Source organism: Glossina fuscipes, unplaced genomic scaffold (assembly GCF_014805625.2).
Source record: "Glossina fuscipes isolate IAEA_lab_2018 unplaced genomic scaffold, Yale_Gfus_2 26, whole genome shotgun sequence".
Lineage (NCBI taxonomy): Eukaryota > Metazoa > Arthropoda > Insecta > Diptera > Glossinidae > Glossina > Glossina fuscipes.
Window position 1 is genome coordinate 2,620,375 of NW_023998421.1, and position 20,830 is coordinate 2,641,204.

The window sequence follows — 20,830 nt, forward strand, 5'->3', positions numbered from 1 at the left end:
CAGCATGTCGACATAGCAAACTTCAGCAAAATATCCCAAAAATTGCGTCCAGTAGTTTGAACGCAAGAAGTCAACTCAGACAGAGAGAACGGCAGATAGTCCTAGATCGAAGCAAAAATCGATTCTGATAATAAAAGGTAGGACCATCTTTAATGCCTCTATATGCTGCAGACTTAATATACTCTTAGACCACAAGTGGTGGAGATCAAATAATCCGAACAATAAAAGAACTAAAAGCAAGCGGCGAAAAATGAATATTTTCCTTAATTACTTCTAATTATTCTCAGGCTGCAATCTAGGAAATACATTAGGAATATGTCAGTTGTGAAAATACATGCGATGTTTTATAGTAAAGACACAATAAAGATTCGGATAGATTTGCGTCAGACTCAACTGAATTGTGGTCAGTGTCTCTTATAATAAATTGCTATGCTAGCATAAGCTAAATAGTAGTTTTAAACTAGATTATTACTAGGGTTTCTTAAACGTAGGTTTTCTCAACTAGGTTACAGCTAAATTTGCAATATGTGAAATTATAAGAGAGTGTAAACTTAGCATAATGGACTAATAAGTGAGCACGTGATGTATCGATAATGCTACGGTTTCTCTTTTTTTGCCGTCGAAACAAGCTCAATTGAATCATTCAAACATGTGACATTAAATGTTTTGAATGAATTTTAAAAATTATTTTCATCCTAAAAAGAGAATAAAATTAAACCGAAATGATTTTTTTATATCGTAAACACTCAGCCCCCTAGACTGAAATTTCTTAGGAACTCTTTGAATTGCTTGTATCTTTGATGGGTTTTTGTTTTTCGTATTTAGCTAATTAAAATATAAAAATTCACCTAAAGCATGCACAAACTTAATAAGGGGTTTATTATCATTTCATATATGCACACACGAGACGTTCATTCACTTCAAAAATTAATTAAAATGCTTTAGATGACTTTTCAGCTACTTTAACCTTTTTTTATACACATTTGTAGTCTACCGTAAAAGGGGCGGTACGCTATTACGAACAAAATGTAAATTCAAAATGAAGTAGAGGACGAAGCAAATAGCTATGGAGCATGTGTTATAGAAAATATGAAGAATTCTTTTGAATTCTTCTTTAAAAAGTCAGAAATTTTTATTTCCAGTATAGCAATAAATTTTCCGTTATATTTGCCTTAAAACCGCTACAAATTAAGATTAAAAATGTGTTTCTCACTGTATGCCAACAACAAGTACACTTAACAAATATTCAAAATATTTCTTCACCGCATACGGTGTACGTACTATAGTAACAAAACAGGGTTAAATAACGCAGACAAATAGGAATTTTTCTGCTTAATTTGCAAAAAAACACGTAACCCGAGTTACAAGAATTAAAAAAACCAAAAATTATAATTAAAGTTAATAAACCTCCTGCATTCTATGAAATCATTACTTGACGTGTTATGATGTAAGAGGGAGTAGGATCGCGTCCGAGGTAAATGAATTAATTTGTAAGTTTCGTGAGACCAAACTGCTCATCTCTTTCCGCCCAAGACTTTTACAGCGAAGCCGGTCAAGTTACACCCAGATTTGAGCATCCCAAATAAATTATATCAATTTTATTTTCTATGGCCAAGATGAACTAACTCAGCATAATATTCATAAAAGAATTGGGTTTTATTCAAGTTTTGCTCTTGCTTATATAGTAATTTTCTAGTCTAAACTTTTGACATAATTTTTGTTCACTGAAAAATAAATTCTTAAAGGTAAGCAATAATTTCATTGTTGGGCAATGCGGCGCTTACTGCAGTTTGATTTTTTTGGTATGTGTGGCATCTGCCATTATAGTACAAGTAAAAACACTACAGTCGGACAAGGCCGACTTTTAGATAACCCTATATCACGTCCCTTAATACAGAAATTCATTCATTTTCGTGATGTATATTAAAGATTAAAGGCGTAATTTTTAAATTGACGGACGGACGGACAAACTTCAAAATCATCTTCTGAATTGATTGGTTCAATAAAATATGGGTCTATCACAACTTCTTCTTCATGTCAATATGCTTAATGCGCGTGCAACACTCGGTAGAACATCTTAGAAACTCATTAAATGAAACATGTTGATGGTCGTCTTCAGATTTTTGGTATGATCATCTATGTTTGATTCCCATCCCTAGTTTCTTTTACGATTTTCGAATTGAGGCAGAAAGTTGAAATATTGCTTTCGTCAAAATGCAAGTGATATTTTGACGACGGGCTCTGCCAAGCAAAATTCAAGGTCCTAAGGCGAATATAGGAACAGACAGTTCTATTATCATATCACTTTAGTTACCATTTCAAAATTGTCCGACGATATTCAGATTAGAATCAGAAGTGCATTAACACATTGATGGAAAGTAAAAAATTCAGTGAGGTGCAACCAATCGACAATCAATTTACTTTAAAATTAGTTGTGATATCCAAAATCTGATTAGAAATATTTTTTAAGGATAGCCATAATATAATTATACATATACAATGAATGCCATCACGCCACGGCGACAATTTTTCAACTAATTATTACCAACATATTAAAGTTATATAAAAATTAAATGAAAAACAGGTAAGAAAATTATATTCTATATATTTTCTATTTTCAAAATAAAAAATTCAGTCACATCAGCCTGAGGGCGTTGTGGGCATGTCCATTTAATAGATTGGATCATTTAATTTTCGCTAAAGGGAGTATGTATAGCGCACATGCCACACAGTTGGCCAGGTGGACAAGCGAACAAACAAACAGACGAACAGATAGATGTAGTCCAGTCTGAAGTTAACCGAGAATTTATACACTTTCTGGGATTATTGGGTAGGCGCGGTCAACTTTTTCTATTTTTGAACAGGTACTATCACATCGGCCATAGAGCATACGATCAAACTTTTGTACACTTATCCGCTATAGTTTAGGAGTAATGAGTTTATTCCTTTTGAAAGAAGGAGGGGGCCTTCGATGGATTCGGTCCATTTTCAATACCAACCTGTGTGCAAGAAATTCCAAAGTTTCTGCCAAATTTCTTCATTCTTCTGGCATCATTTTTGCGGACAGAAGAATGTTTACAACAAAACATCATACAGACGGACAGAGCGACATACTTAAATCGATTTAGAATTTGATGCTGATCAAGAATACGTACACTTTGTGGGGTCTCTAGAGCTTCGTTCTGGACGTTGCAAACGTTTGGACAAAATGAATATTCCTCTCAACCTTCGATGATGGACGCAATAATTGGTTTCAAAATTGAAACGCCATAGCATTTATGATATTTTGCATCGCAATGAAAACGAATGCTATAGCATTTACATCCAAGAGTGTTTTAATCGTAGCAGCTCTCCCTTGCAATTTGTTGCAGCAAATATGGCAAAACCAGTGTATTTCTATTCTTCGATAGCGAGTGTAAGAAAAAGGGTTTTTGTAAATGGGCGAGTGCGTAAAGTGCATACGGTCTCTCGAGTTTATTTATTCCTTTCCGAGCTTAGAACAACATATGTATTGTGTACACAATATATGTTTAATTTTTCAATAATTTTATGTGTACAAAGGGTATTTTTGCTTCATCTTATAGAGCACTCGTGCGCACCAATTCAGTTCTCTATAAAACTGAAATAGTTCTGTATAACTTATCCAGAATTTTTAAATAAACTCAAGTTTACGTTTTATGGATAAAATCAAGTATGACGAAAGTAAACTAAGAACAGGTCTTTTCCTAAGAGAAAGAACAGAGTAAAAATAACAAGATGCGTGAAAGATACAAAACAAAATTCATAGAAAAAAAGCAGAGCAAGACAGAAAACTATTTGGTTTAATAAAAAATATTGATAAGGAAAAAACAGTAAATGCTTACCCTAGGTATATTCCCTTTTCAGGCAATTTCATTGCTTTCTTTCTTATTTTTTTTTTAGCCTGCATTATTTGCGGTACAAGGGTATATTAAGTTTATGCGAATGTACGCAACTTCGAGAAGGACTTGGCATAAACTCATCTTTTATTATATCGATTTCTTCAGAATCATTTTTTGAATTGACCTAAGCTTGTCCGTTCGTCTGTCTGCCTACGTCGCAAAAATTTTTATTTTAGAACAGATAAAATCAGCCGCACCGACTCCATATTGCAGATCATCAAAGTTTAGTTCTTTTACATTCTTTGTCTGTTTTAGGGTAACGGCGATCGCAACTGAATATGATTTTCTCACTTGTCTTTTTTTTATAATTTCTTACTTGCATTTCTACTCAACTGATTAAGCGCTGTAGGAGAATTGTGTTTAATTACGGCTTTTTAAATACAACATATGTATGTACAATATATAAATCTTCAACTACGTTATCATAAGAGACGCTAGACAATTTCACTTGTTATCAATGTACGGCATGTATGTGCTCATTGGATTGAAAAGCTTCCAAATTAATTGTAGGAATATTTTGCTGTTTGCATTTTTGCGATATTCTTCAGTTCAGTAAAGTGAACTGTTAATAAAAAATTGTCGTTCCTACTGGCCAAACGTACGGCAACGCCTATCTCTTTAGAAAGTTTAAGTAACTGAAGATTTCTGTTTAAATTCTTGAAATTTCTTAACTGTAACTACGCGATTTGCATGCGATAACAGAAGAGAAGAAAAAATTCCTTATTTACATTCTCCTACATTTCTTATACTTCGTTTACTGCACGCTAATTGGAAGTGTTAACCATATAAGGATTAGCCAGGAGAAAACAAGTCGTTCAGTCTATTGCATGCACAAATATTTTTATTTACTGCCTGTAATTGGAACGTGGCGTCGTCTTCATATGAAAATACCTTTTAAATATTATTCAGAAATTATGTAAAATACTTACTTAGCCTTTTGCTAGCTGTACTAAGCTGTACTTAACGAAATTTTTTCCAAAAAAAAATTTTTTTTTAAATCAAAACTTTTTTTTAATGTAACAAAAACATCCTATTTTGTTAACAGTAACTGTATTGCTCTATTCATACGTCTTAAATATTCATGAAGTTCCATTGTGTAATCTTTGGCTTTGCATTTCTATTAAACTAATAGCTTACGATTAGGTCTTCAAAGTGCGTTTTAAGAATTTAACTAACAGACTACGACGGCAGATGCATAGAATCGCAAATATTACAATGAAAATATTTGACATAAAATAGGAGCATGCAAGCCCGGTCCAGTTGCCTCTTTTAAATATTGACGAATGTGAGCTAGACGTAAGTGGTCGCAAGAACAGAATTTTGTGTCATGATTGTCTATACTATTTGCCTGCATCTCATAATAATCTACACCGTAATCAAACATGTATATAACAAGAACGAGAACATTCTTTTATCGCCTGGTGGTAGGTCATATTTTGCCTGTTCAGTGTTGAGAGTACAGAGGGTTCCATAAAGCTAGTAGCTGAGTGGCTAAGTAGGCATAGGACTTCAGTTAACAATTCAATAGCCGTGAGTTTGCATCTCAAGGGCGGTAGAATTTTCAGTAAAATCGATAGACTTTACTTCTCTGGCTAAATTATTAATAATAATACGAATTTCGAGGAAGAAATTTAAAATATTTTATATATTACACTACAAGCATACGTTAAGCTTGTTCGGATATATACAACGTACAGAAGCACTTGAGATAGATAACTTGTCATTGCACCTACCTATTCAAACTTATTTTGTGGATCAACCTAAGCCAGTCATTTTTCTGAGATATTTTGACGAAATTTGGCCCAACGCCGAACACTGGTTCGAATCGGACCGCTTTCGCGACTACTTTGCATTTGACGGTTTATTGTGAAGAAACGTTATATGAATGATTGTATTGAGCGAAAACGTATAGAGTATTTAACGCATTACGATCTACTGTAGTGTTTTCGCATGTTTTACATCAAGAAATACGTTCGAGTTTATCTTTTAAATAATGTGTGATTCAGACTACGCTCGAGTTGAATGTTTTCGAGCGATAATAATAAGAGGCAATAGCCATGAATATATTAAGTCTTGTTGCATACAAGTTTATATGATATAAAAATAAAAATAAAATTTACTTTCAATAATGCAATGCTTATCTTTTAAGCAGCTTACGAGTGCGAAATGTTCCCTACATGCCGTCTAGAAACATGGGAGGAAATATAAAATATTTTATATGGCATTCCAAAATACTTGCAATAATTAATAACTTTATTTTCACAATTTATTTACAATAATTTGTACAACTCTTTAAATAGTTTTCCATGTTTCACTTTTTATTATTCCCAGTACACGCTGCAATAATTCCCCGCGCGATTTAATTTATATAGATTTTTATAAAGACATGTATATGTTGTAGTTTGACACAGCTGAAGGAAGATGGGAGATTAAGATATTCTCATATCACGATGGTATTGCTAGAAAATGAAAATTTGTTATATTATAGGTGCATGTGAACATGTGTATACTTCAATGTCAGAAAAGAAATGAAATTTTTTTATATTACATGTACATGTAAACCGAAAAACATGGAAAAAAGTTCAGATTTTATAAAGTTAATAAAAGTTATGGGGAAAAAAGGTTATGTAGCTTATAAAAGGTGTAGATGGCAGTACAAATTATATTTATGTATAAGAAAGGATCTAGTTACTCCATCAATTGCTCATCTTATCGTATAATCCTTATATGGTATACATGTAAAGGGTCTTTCATTAAGAATGATGCCCATTAAGTGTCATATCTTTTGAAATTTGAGAAAAAAGAAACAACTTAACGTGTCCAAGAAAGCTTTCCTTTATTTAGAAGCTGCGAAGGTATTGCGAACTAAATATCGTTGAAAAGTCCACCACACAATGAACCCAATGGCTTCAAGTGCTAATCACTCTGTTCAACATTAGTTGCGTTTTGTCTGCTATCGTCTGACGTGTCTCTGCCTTCAAATCCAAAGTTCCAAAGTTTACAATTTGTCAGTGTAAGCTCCGGGGTTTTAATGTAGCCCCGAAGTAAAACGATGGCCAATCAACGTCTTGAGCTGTGGGGCACGTAGCGTTATGTCACTGCGCCTGCTCAGGCACGAGTAACTGCGTGGACTATAGTTCAGCCGTGTTGTCTGTTCATATAGGGCTTAGTAACCGTCCTGTCGGTGGACTGAAGATCATGGAAAAATTATCAGTCAACGGGGCGGATCCGTGCACCGATTTAGCTCATACTTTCGCAGTTAGCTTGAGAATAGTTGGACGAAAAAAATTTGAGACAAAGCTTAAGTAGGTTTTGTTTACTCGACAAGGCTATTGAATCTGTTGGCATAAAATGAAGAGATAAGCATGATTTTTTTCTAATTAACGGTTTTTGTGATTAATGCGGTATCGATTAACACTTCTAACCGCCTTACCAATATTTAATAAATCTATTATATTAAATCCCATTTTTGGATATAAAAGTGAAAAAGTTTGTAACGCAAGTTTTATGATAAGTAAAAAAAAAGACTTACATAGAAAAAGTTTTGTTTACGCGATCCTTTTAACTGTTTGATCGAGTTTGTATAACACTTTTCGCTTGAACGCATGTATGGATGGCCAAGTTATCTTCTTAGTTTTTGTTTTTCCATTTTGCCAAAAAAAATAAATAAAAAATTTATTTCCTTCAAGCTAAGAACGTAAAATATCATTAGTTTGTTTTAAAAACCATGTCAATCAAATATAATAAACAGTCTTGTGTTTATACATTACATGCAGTACGTTCAATAAATATTTATTTTAAAGCATTCTTAAACCAGAACTAAAAAGACGAAGCAATTAAAAATTTAGACAAATGCTAGCAGTTTCTGTTGTGATCTCAATTAACTAAGAACAGACAGATCAACCAGTAGACAAAATTAAGTTAATTTCGTCGATATAAATTCTTTATAGATTGTACATAACATATACAGGTCCAAGCACTAGGCAAGAAAAACTAGAATTTACTATCGAAAGCGGACGTTAAATTTAAAGCTCCTAAAATATATTTGGAAGGGCTCTTTAAAAGGTCGTTACGGAAATAATTGTTTCATTAAAACAATTGTTTGCTAAATATGGACACATGTTGTAAAGCATTTAACTGATGATAGAGCCTTGAAGAGTGTAGCTACAGTGAATAAGTGTAAATCGCAGGCTGCGTCCATTTCCCATATTTCTCTCTCCTCTCGTTCCTTTCCGACCATCACCACGGCATATATGTACGAAACATACTTCAGGACTGACTGGTTAAACTGAAAAAAAACAAAAAAATTAAAATAGAGAATAGAAAAAAAAACTAAAGACAAAAGGTAAGTGTAAAGCTCACCTTGCAGCTGACTACTTCCTACTTTTATGTTTTTAAATTGACCTACGTGATATATACAATTCAAACCCGTAAACGATTTGTAACTTCACAGATACTTTTTATTTACATTGTTTTTGCTTAGAAGTACTTCGTCCAAATTCCAGATGATATATATGTTTTTATAATGGATTATGTTTAAAGTTAATTTAGTGTTGAGCGTCTTTTTGTCTTCATATAACCCATCGCTTTGCTAACTATCTCCGAGAGAGTGTTCCTCTGCATATTGAATCTTGCTGGACCGCTGTGGAGAACTTAAAAGCTAAACTATAACTCAGGGCCATCTGGTGCTGCACTACGCATAGACTTTACAAAAACTTGAAGATTATTCAGGAAGTGCGAAGTAGCGAGTTTTAAAATATTTGAAAAGTATAAACAACAGTTGACGATCTCACTCTATTGACGCTGCATTAGTGAGGAGTTTTTCCTCCTTTTTATTCAATGTGTTTTTTTTTTTTGATAACGGAATGCGATTTTAAAACTTATTTATAAAATATTAAGCTATTCTATAATATATATAATATCTGCTTTCTTTTTTTTGCTTTTTTCTATCTTAACTTAATTTAAACCTTTACATTTTAGATCATAGATTGCTCTGTGCTCGGCTGATAGAAACTGTAGCGGGTCTTATATTATTATTTATAAAAATAAATAAATAAAACATGTATAATACATAAAGCACAACAATTATCATTAATTAATAACAAGCGTTCTTAACTCTTGAATATGTGTCTAATTTTTTGCTTGTAGCAAGAGTTTGATGCCAGTTGAATATCGTTTAGTTTACTTAAATTCTCGAAGGAAAAATTAATAAGGATAATGGATATAATAAAGCAGACGACATAGACCCAATTAAATCAAAGTTTACACATGCTGCCAATTATAGATAAGCAGAATGTTATTTTTTAATCAAGGAAACGTTTTGTTTTTTTAAAGACCATCAAAATATTTTGCAGATTAGAGCAGTAAACCACATTTGGCAAAGTTTTTCTTGTTTTTTTTTTTTTTTTTTACAGCAATGCAGCATATTTCCCAAAAATCTAATAAAGTAACGTGAAAAGAAAACAAAAAAACAGCAAAAAACCGAGAGTAGAGAGAGCCAAAAAAAAAAAAAAAAAAAAAAATCTGATAACAGCGTAGTATAAACAAATAAGCATAGCTGTGGTCGTCGCCATTAGTAAAATTAAATTTTTTTTTACTTTTGCTTCCATAGTTATCATCAATCTATTTATCAATCACTCTATTTACATTCATAGAATTTTTTTGTTTATAAACAGGTATTAAACTTTAATTTTTTAGCAGAACCATTAGAGAAGCGGAAATGACACAAAGAAAGACAAAGCCGCCGTCGAAGCCATCAAAGGATGGAGCCACACTTTAGGCACGCATAGTACACATAGTCCTCCTAAAGAATATAAATAAGTTCCTTATAAAACTATCTAATTCGATGCAGAGCTGCCCATCAATACCCATTCGGAAAGATTACGTTTTGGTGAGGAAGCTGCGTGGTCCAGCACTTCCCCGTTAAGTTCTAACGTATCGCAGATGGGTTTGATTGTAGGGATAGAGGGACGGATGGGCGGATTCGTGCATTGGCTTGTTTGAATAGTGAGTGCCTCAAATTGACCAATTGTCGTTCATAGTGTTCATAATTTTCAAAGCTCATAAAAATCCATACTTTTCTGGTCCCACTAACCGCAAACTACGGCCTTGCTGTCAAAATCAATTTGTCTCGCGATCGACCTGAATGATACGCCTCGATCTACTTGCGAATTTCTACACCTGGTATACTCGAAGCAATTCACCTTTTTGCCTCCGGCTTGGAGACGATGCATAAACGATTTTCTCTTAAGTGATCGTTCGGGTAAAGAAAAAATGTTTTCCATATAGCACCAGTTGATAGCAAAAGTATTTTTGTGGTGCGATATGTGTTGATAGTAAGACTGCTTTTTGTTCTCCAATTCCTAAGCTACAAAAAAGCCCCACTTTAAACATGTGTGGCGCTTACAGGTGGCGTTAGGGCCAGCTATGGAGGAATTCCGGTTTCGTAATTACATATTTAGTACATTCGTTACCGACGAATAGTTGCGTACTAATTTTCTTGTTGTTTGCCGGTTTGTGTAGCAACGACATATTAAACATACTTTTAGATCCGTACAATTATGTTATAGTTTATCTTCAGATTCTATACTTATTTGATGTAATCCGCATACAATCCGTTTATCGCCCGTCGTCGCAACTTGCTTGTGGAAGAGCGAAGACAAAGGTTTTTAAATAAAGCTTGAATTTGAATGCTACAAATTCGTAAACACGTAGACGTCGAATCGATGGTCGAATCTTTCAATCAATATTGAAAGGAAAAATTGGTAGCAGATTTAAACCTAGAAATTCTAGCATTCTTTTCTGTCGTAGCTTTATATTCTTCTAAATAAATAGCATCATTTTTTTTATTTATTTTGTCGAATTGATGAATTCACGAAAGTAACAAGCTCCCTGATGGCCTCTTTGTAAGTATGACGTATAATAAAATCAACGGAATTTTTCGCGCCGTAAAGGATGCAGCTTGTAGTCAATAGATAGGTCTTAATGATCCAATGTAATATTGTTTTCCAAGTTTTTACAACTTTACAATTTCATAAGTTTTTCAATCACCACAACGTATAATATTATATTAATAAATGATGTAATGAATAATATTGAGCCATGTGCTTACAGTGTAGCAACTGCATTGAAATGAATCATCTTTTGCTTATGAACACTGTGCTTTCATATGAAAAGCGTTGGCATTTAAACTAAAAAAAAAAAAAAATATTGATATGCATGCAACGCTTGTTAAGTTATCACTCATGTATAAAAAGCAAATAACAAGAAATGAGTGCCCGTTAAAGAATGTAACGACATTACGATCATAAATTATTTTATGGCCGACAATGCGTCTACCACTACCAACGCTACAAATAGCAGAATTGAATTGTTATTTAACTCGAGAAATGCTTAGGAAAACTGAATTTGTATACAACTCCTTGTGCACTCCACAGTTTCTCTATAATATCGTGGCCAAGAAAAGTGTCATTGTGCTCATAAATAATCATGAATGTCTACCCGCTCTCTTTTGTTTCTTTACTCTCCTCCTACGAGGTAAAGGCAATGGGCATACAAATACACATATGAAGATTGAGAAATTCTTTCACAGAGAAGAACTTTACATAGTCTTTTAAATTGATATGTTTGTTAGCAAACTTCCTCTGTCTATTGCTGGCATCTTAATGACAATATTGAATGTTTTTACAACAAGATATTTATGAAACATATTTTTACTTATATATGCGAAGTATATGTGAAGGGATGCTCAACATTAAAAATAACATGAAGAACAACCAACGCGACACGATGTCAATGTTAAATGTAAGTCTAAATGGCAGTCTAGAAAGACCAAGAATTAATATGCGAAGGGAATTAAGAAATCCTTGAGGTACCACGCACTTATTGTTAAACTTAAGATATTTAGAATAATAGCAAACTTGTTGTTGTCCTTTATATAAATTTGTTTTATGTTTCGGTTGTTGAACAAACAATTCTCCTGTTTTTCGCATTCTTGAATGTGAAACTATTTTCCGGTTTGCGGGTTTTCTTTGAATTGTATTTCTGAGCCTTTCTTCTTCTTCTTGTTATCTTATTTATTAGTAAAGATATTTGTGTTTCATAAATGACATCTTATGGCAGTTATCCAAAACATTTGCTCAAATTAGATTTTGTAAGGTCTCTAATGCAATTAGCGCAAAAAACCCATTAAAATTTAATTGTTTCGCCGCCACCACCAAGGGTGTATTAAGTTTTTAATTTAATGTGCTTGTATAGCATAAGAAGTGTTACGTAACACATCACTTGATAAGTCCTCTGCCTGATACATATACGACATCACTGACGCTATGCTGATGACCCCTAGGATTACTGGATAAGAGCGACCTCTAAACGATACGTGTCAAAATATCATCACATTTCGATCGCTGGTTTACAAGCTTTAGTTGTTTAGTACATTTGTAGTCTTCAAAACAATGAAAAAGTTTGCCACCGATTTACTGTACTCGTTATCCAGCCATCATACGATACGAAAGACATAAGCGAATCTTTTTACGTTCACTAATTTTATCAAAAAAGAGTTTTTTTAACGATATTTTACTTCATTTTCCCTTCGAATATGAGGATCGATAGCTATTTTCCTTTGAGCTAAAATATGAAATTTCACTCGATATCGTGCTTGCGTGATACCGAGAGCAGTCAACCGACCGCTTGCTTTTTGATGAGAAGAAATAGATTTGCAATAAGCCTTGGCTATCGAAAAAATAAATTTGTACATGATTCGCTAATTTTCAACAAAGTCATATGACCACCGATCACCCTGACTGCTTAGGCCGCTCAAATTCGGCTGTTGTTCCAGCAAACGTAAACAAAATGCACAAAGTCGTTTTTAAAGACCGAAAAGTGTGGTTGAGTGAACTAGGCGACGGCTTAAAGATATTAGAAGGAAGTGTGTTTACGATTTCGCCTTTGATGACTCAAAACACTGTTTGGCGCTCGTTATGCGAGATTTTCTTGTGCGATATTTTACAATGGACAAAAGACTACACCTCAGAATTAAGGCGGCAGTCGGCAATTGGTGAAAGTTGTGCGACGTGACCAAAAACCACATTTCATTCTCTTTCGCAGATTACAAGGGGGACGACAAGAATGCATTGAAGAATATTCAGTGTAACTGTAGGAGCATAACTGCTAAGTAAAGTAACATACTTTCTTCATTTATAAAAATATTTTTTTTCTTATTTCAAAACCTTGCGACAAAGTCTTAGAAAAGAAAGCCGGTAAAAAACTTCAAGTGAAAAGTTGCAAAACGAAAGGCCTACAACGAATATCATTCCATATTATCCTCGTACTGAGTAAACCGTGTAAATTTTAGGGGTGCGATTTGTCGTATTTTGATAGATAAATTGGTACAAAGTGCAACCATGTAAACTGTTGGATTTCCAGGGATGTAATCAACTTTTATATTCTGGCGTAGAAATAAAAAAGGAAAACACATGTGTGTTTGCGAATGAAAACAATGCCGTACGATATTATTTTATACGCTACGGCTTATCAAGTCATTACGCAGATCTAGCTCAATATTGCCAAGTTTTTGAATAATTTTTGAAATAATGTTTGAATTTTTATTAAAAACGCATATTCTTTCAATTTTTCGTAAACATTCCTTTATTTTTTTTTTTTTTTTTTTTTTTTGCACTGGAATGCCCAAGCAAAAGAAAAAGTTCAAAATTATTTTCTTGCTTTGGCCAGCCGCCAAAAATGTTATATGTTTCCATATGCATTTATATATATATATAAATATATATATATATGTATACTTACGTATGTGTAAGTTGATCAATGCTCCTACAATTTAAATTACAAAACTTTATACTTTATTTAAGACATGTGTCACTAAGAAGTAAAGTCGTTTTCTTAAATCTGTTCTTTTTAATCTCATTCTTTATGTATTTTCTTTTACATTTTTTTTTGCTCTGAAGTGATTTATGGGAATTTTAGGTTTTTTTTTTTATCTTCTACGAAAAAGTAGAAAAGAAAAAGAAATTTTATTTGTTTAGAGGCAGTATTAAATTAAACACTTTAGAGTTTAGTCCCTTGCATTACTTATTTTTTCTTCTTTTTATTGCCTACCACGTTTTGCGTACCTTACTACTTAGTAATTGGAAGTAATGTAAAGCCGACTCTATGTCGGCATGGAAGTTGTAGTGTAAGAAGTGTAAGAAATGCCTATATAGGAGCGCAAAGGATCAAACCATCTCAAAAGAGGCTACAAAAGCGTAAACGATTTTCAATGAACATAAACATAAATCGTTCAATAACAGTTTAGAAACCCCGAAAATCATATTTCGTAGGCATGACGAGAATGTTGAGAATTGCCCGTATATCATATACGACATGCTATCGTTTTGGGTTGTCATAGTATGTTGACTTTTCGCCATTGACATAGCAGTGAACGATGCTCATCAACATTTTTGTTCGAATTGAAAATTCCCGCACCTTGTTGGCGTATAATTCGACATATCCAAAGGTCAAAATATCTATGTCGTGTGCACCTCGGCGAGGTAGTACTTTGACATATACCATGAAGTATAACAAGGGAACTATTTCCCAACATCTTGCCATGTTGCGCGAATACATGCTGTATGAAACAAAGAACTAGTGTGAAAAAAGGCGTTAGGGTCCAAATATTAAAAAAAAAAAAATTTATTCTATCTTCATAGTTAAAGTAAAAATCTTTATTAAAATTAGGAAGTAATACATATTAAGATGAATTAAACAATGTTATCTTCGCCATCACTGAGCACTATTACCTGCATGCGTTTTCTTTCTCCTTTGAGAAAGTTTCTGCATTGTCTTAAGATCCATCCTCTACCTATAGTAAAAAATCTGTTATGTTAGATTACTTGTTTTTAGTTAAAAGATTCTTATAAATTTCCTTATATGGTGCTAAGCACTTCTAAAGTTCCCTTTCAAACTTTGTTCTGCTTCGATTTGAAGGACCATCTTTTAAGAAAGATGACTCTAACTGATCGACTAAGTCTAGGCCTTTCTTTATGCTTTGTGGAGTAAACCATGCTAGGAAAGACTATGAGATTTCCAAGATTTCAAATTGAAAAGTTTGTGCGAAGCTTACCAGAAATTGATAAAACTTTTGCTTTTAATAGTTTTTACTACATTTCATGTTCTGCGATGTTTTTGCGCAACATGGGACTCATGCTAGAGCGTTTCTGTCCTAAGGAAGTGCCTTGCATCAATAACAATATTTAGAAGTATTTTCCATTTGGATACAGAACAGATCGTCATAGAAAGTGATTCTGCATCGATCCCTTTAATAAGAGGTGAGCCTATCTCAAATCCTTTCGGGCTTTGCAGCTATCCTATCAAACTTACTATACTCTGTAGGATGCAAGGTATAAAAATCAATTTTTACCCACTATAACTTCTCTGATAATATTCTTTGATTGTATTGTTCGTTGTATACAATAGTAACAACCGATTATTTTGCAATAAGTGCACAATGAACTGTCATCCTCGGTAATTACTATACATTTTTTTCTCATCTCATTTCATCTCCTCTTTATGTGAATACAAACATTTATTATTGTTATGTAATTGATATCTACATACATTGCTTAAATCTAAACTTGTTAAGTAATGGGTACTAAAAAGTCTTATAATAATTTTGTAAACGAAGGTCCCTGTACGGACAGTTTTCTTGTTGGTATGTGGATGTAACAACTTTAAGATAAGGCATTTAAAACATATATTATTGGATGGATATAATATATACTAACGTATTACAATCAAGCAATTATTCTTCCACGAATTATTTCGTGAAGCGAAGGAAAACATATCCTTAATACGTAACTAGTTTTGGCATATTCAAGAAACAAACGGAAAGCAGACAGAAAAAAAGAATTTCCCCTTTTTTACTGTAAACAACAATATGCAAAACATTTATACTTTTCATAAGCAACAAAAAAGAAAAAAGGAGACCGTCAGAATCAGTTCATCTTTCTATATATTGACGATTGCCGTTGTTGTAGCATCAGTCAGCGATGATATAATGCTAGAGGAATATTAATAGCCAACAGCCTGCTCAATGACTCTCTCTATGCATATAAAGGGACTTTCATAGAGAGCGATACTTTTTGAATTTGCAATTTTCTGAAAACATCCAAAACAAGCACCAAGCCTAGATTCACGGTTTCTGAAGGTTTAAAAATTATTAGAAGAGCGCAGCTCAAAAGTTGTAGCTCATTCCTCGAGTTTTTTCCATACGGCAACATCAAAGTCCAGATTCACGTTGACAAGTTGTAACGAAGGTTCGGGGGTGAACTTTCGTTAGGCTCTCGTGGACATGGTATAACTAATGCTGGACAGAGTGATTAATAATTGGAGCTACCGTGTAAGTTAGTGTGTTCAAAATCGGAATGGACGCCATCCACCCAAAACGTTTGCTAAAAGAAATGGTATGACGTAAAATGTGTCGGACATAACATAGTTTTCTAAATTCCCGTGTCTCATGTATATACGAAAAATAACAGCATATTTCTTTGTTTCTTGTGAAACTGTAGAGCCTTCGATCGATGATTTAAAAAAAAATCAAAAAATCTCAAAAAAATATTGCTCTTCAGAAAACGCACAGCCCCATATGTCTACAATTGCCAGTGATATGCATGGCTCTGAAGAAAATTGCAATCTTTATGTGTCATTCCGGTCATACTGTCAAACTCTTGAATATATGACATTGTACATATAAGAATTTTGACAGTTAAAAAAAACAATGCATTCGGGTAAAATGGTTAAGTTCACTTCAATTTTCTGATTTATGTGGCAACTGCCTATCTATTCAATATTTGACAAAAGCTTTAAATATATTTTAACTTTTCCTCTTTTTGTTTACATTTTTTTTGGATTTAGTGTTAAGCACTTAAAAAGATAGTTGAATAGATAATACAGCGTTGCTAAGCTTTTCAAATATTTCATGTACAGTTTGAAGTGATTTACATTTGGTGCTTCATCAAATTCTTAATACGGTTAGGTTGAGTCTCACTATCGTTTAGTTGAGTTATCTTAAGTAGGGAAATTAAACCATGGTAGTAGTCATTAACCTTTAAAAGCTCTTACGTTTTCATGGCGTTTTAAAAAAAGAAGAAGAAGTCTTTAATGTTTTGAGCATTGAATGTTTTAATGCAGCAAGATTCTGTATATGTTAAGGTATTGAGGTCATTTAAGTCATTTCAATGAATGTCATAGAAAATGAGTGAAAAATTTCTGAATAGATTGATATACAATCTCATTCATCTTATGCAAGCTTCTTTAAGCGCAAGAGATATATTAAAAAGCAAATATGTGAATAAATGAAATGTTTTTAATGCGAATTCTTCTTCTGACAAACTAAGATTAAATCATCTTGAAGTCTGCCTCAACTACCAGGCGCCATAAATGTACATAAACAAATCAAATTTCTTGTTCCTTGAAAAGCTTTTCAAGTTATTGCAAACAATTTGCTTTCTTGAGCTCATATCCCACCACCACCACCACCACCTCGTTTACATTTACTGTAATTCAAAAGTTATCCCATTAAGGCATGCATTCATTGACTATACTTTTCGTACTGCACTAATTGCAACTCAAGTAGGTGTATACCGTATATATAAGTTACGTATGATTATCTATGCACACATATATGATATGTGTTTGTATGCGTTTCTGAATTAGAAAAAAAAAAAAAAAAAAACTAGCACACTTTGTCAAATGATAATTTTTATTTATTCATTTCAAATTTCATTTATCTTGCAGTCTAGTATTAAATGAACACTTAAATGTGCCAAAGCTGTTGCATTTATTACAACTTTATAAAATTTGTAAAATTTTTATATTATATAAGCTAATTAATGCATATCTTTGCTATGCTCAAAAGTTGCTTTGCAGGTAGAAGACGTAATAATTCGGCTTTAAACTCGTTATGAGAAATATATATAGGATTTAGATTTTTCAATTGAATCTAAAGGCATTCGATCTACAGATTGAAATTTTTGCAAAATTAAAAAAAAAAAAAAATCAATGAAAATTCTTTTCACTTTCTATGAATATATTAAAATATTTTACGGTATTGGCACTCTACAAGGTTATATTAAATTTGAGCGGATGTATGCAACACCCAGAAGGAGTTAACACAGACGCGCTTTTTATTATACCGTTCGATTCAGAATCATTTTCTGAATGGATTTATGCGTGTCTGTCCTTTTTGTTTTCTTGTGTTTAACCTACACGCGGGAATTTTTAAGATCTTTTGTTGAAATTTGATATACTGATGCGTTTTGACGCAAGGAGAAATGTTATTTATAACGGTTCGGATTGGACCACTTTTTCGACCACTCTCCCATGTAAGACTTGATTTGAATAGTCGTTGCATGAATAACTGTAATGTAGTGCATTTAATGGTGGGCCACATCCCGATATAGTATTTTTGCTCGTTCAAATTATAACTTACTGACAGATGGAGAGAAAGCAAGGAATCAGGTGCATAGTTATTACTTTTTGCGAAGACACAATCGTCAAACGTTTTGGAATATTTTGGTGGATTATCGCTGATTTATTGAGAAGAGTATGAGAAAGTAGGAGCTAGTAGCGCGAGGTACTAGCATGATCAACTCGCAACTATATTTTTACAAAAACATCATCAATTAATGGCGCGCTTCAACTTCTTCCGCACACTTGCATTCAAATATTTCCGTTTTGGCCTGAATAAGTTTCTTGACTACTCGCTATACAACCAGGTATTTTGAAAAGTGCTTATATGAATAAGTGTATTTTACTATAGAGATATGAATTACAGTCTGTGCATGCATTGCTTTGCCGTCAGCAACAATAATAACACGCACAGACCGATAAAGTTAAAGATCACTAGATCCGAAGATTTTTAAGAAGGGAAACCATTTTAAATTTTTCAGAGTAAAATCCTGTTCTTTTTTTTTTTTTTGTTCGCTTCGAACTATTTAGAGTGTATGTAAGAAAGTTCATAACCCGGAAACCACATTTTCCTCGAAATTTCAGGCTTTTAGCCAAACGCCCCGCAAAGCGAATACTGCTTTCTGACTTCCCTTATACACTAACAGTTTTCTTCAGGAAGCCTTTTTGCCTACATAAAAGCGCCATTGTGGTCTACGCAATTGAATTTTTTTTTTAGTATGACCGATCAATCACTCTGGGAATCGCTGCTAACTCCGTGTAACTCCATTATGGTCAGCAAGAGAAGAACATATGCAATAGGTGCAGTCTAGTGAATGTGCGTAAGAAGTAAATTTTGTGCCCATATGACTGAGCTCTCACCATACCGATGGCCAATAGGGAATGATATAGAATCGTTCTAAGGAAACCGCATGCCAATCGCAGATCTAAAAACGTACTTACAAAATTGCTTTTGGGAAATTGTAGAACAGGCCAGTAGGCCTAGCATGCGTTAGGTCAAAGTCCCCAATAATAAGTAAATAAGAAACCCTAGACAGAAGTATTCTCCACCATGACAATCCGAAAAGTGACCTCTAAGGTGAAACCTCTCTAAGCCAATCTCTAAATATTGATAAAGTTAAATTGTAAGTCCCCTATGCACGTGTTGCTGACTTAGCATAAATTTAGTTATTTTAACTCAAAATACAAAGCCTTAACAAAAGGCATCGATTTTATATTAGAACATAAGATAAGATTAACTTCAACATACATTTTGAAAAATCATTACCGTTACACTAAAGATTTTTCATATCGAATTGATCGTCCATCTTTCATTAAACTTAAATATCTGGATGTTGAGCAAACAACTTTTTTAACGTTTTCTTTTTTTCGCCTTTCGCCTTTCGCCTTTCGTTTTTTTTGTTTTTTTTTTGTTTTTTGTTTACTTGAATCTTCGTGTCACCGGACACATGGCAAGCAAGACAATTTGTGCTCCAAGTGATTTTATTTATTCTTTAGCTAACGAAAACATATCTTAATCTGTAATTGTGTTACGATTGCATTGCATTGCCTTGCCTTGCTTTTGACGAACGAAAGGCAATTCAAATGAATGACAGCACACACGAGTCTTTCAATATTTAAGAAAACTAATGAATTCACTTAAAAAGACGCTTGTCTTCCGCTCTTCACAACAACAGCGTCAAGAAGAGAACAATTTGTCTTTCTTTACTTCATATTGTACATCTAACTGATCAACTTGAGAAAACACTTTTAAACGACTGAAGGAAAACACTTATTAGTACACTTTTACGTTATTTTCCGCGCACAGTATATATACAGCAAGAAAACATATATGTAAACATACATAAATACATAGATTGCATGTAGAAAACATATGTAGAGGAAACAAAGTAAGTATGGGACATGACACAAAAGACCCAGTACGCGACGACAGCACTTGTAGTCGACAACACACAATGACGTCCTATGCGTTGAAAAAGTAAAAAAAAAAAAAAAAAAAAGATTAAAAAAGAGAAGAAAAGAAAAACCTTCTCTATACACAATTATTTAGACTTTTGTTTGTAAATTCATGTTCTTAATGATAACTGCAATAGTTTCTTGTCATTTCTTTTGCATTGTCTCTCTCCTCGCAAGTTGAGTTGTGTCCACTTAAGTTTTTGTATCCGGTATGCCTTTTAAAGCATTGCAGGCAATTTGTATATTTATTATTACTGTTTATAGAGTGGAGAGTCTTCACTGCCGACATTATTTTCATAACGATTCTTATCAGTATCCACATTGTATACGACAAACGGAGGGTACTAACTTTGGTGTCTTTTGTCGCTCCTTGACTCTGTAAGAATACTGTACAAAATACTGCCCAACGATACTTACACGTATGTGTACTGTGTAAAAATTTTGTAATATATATATATATGAACCTCTTGGGGTTGAAATAAATAATTAATTTTGAG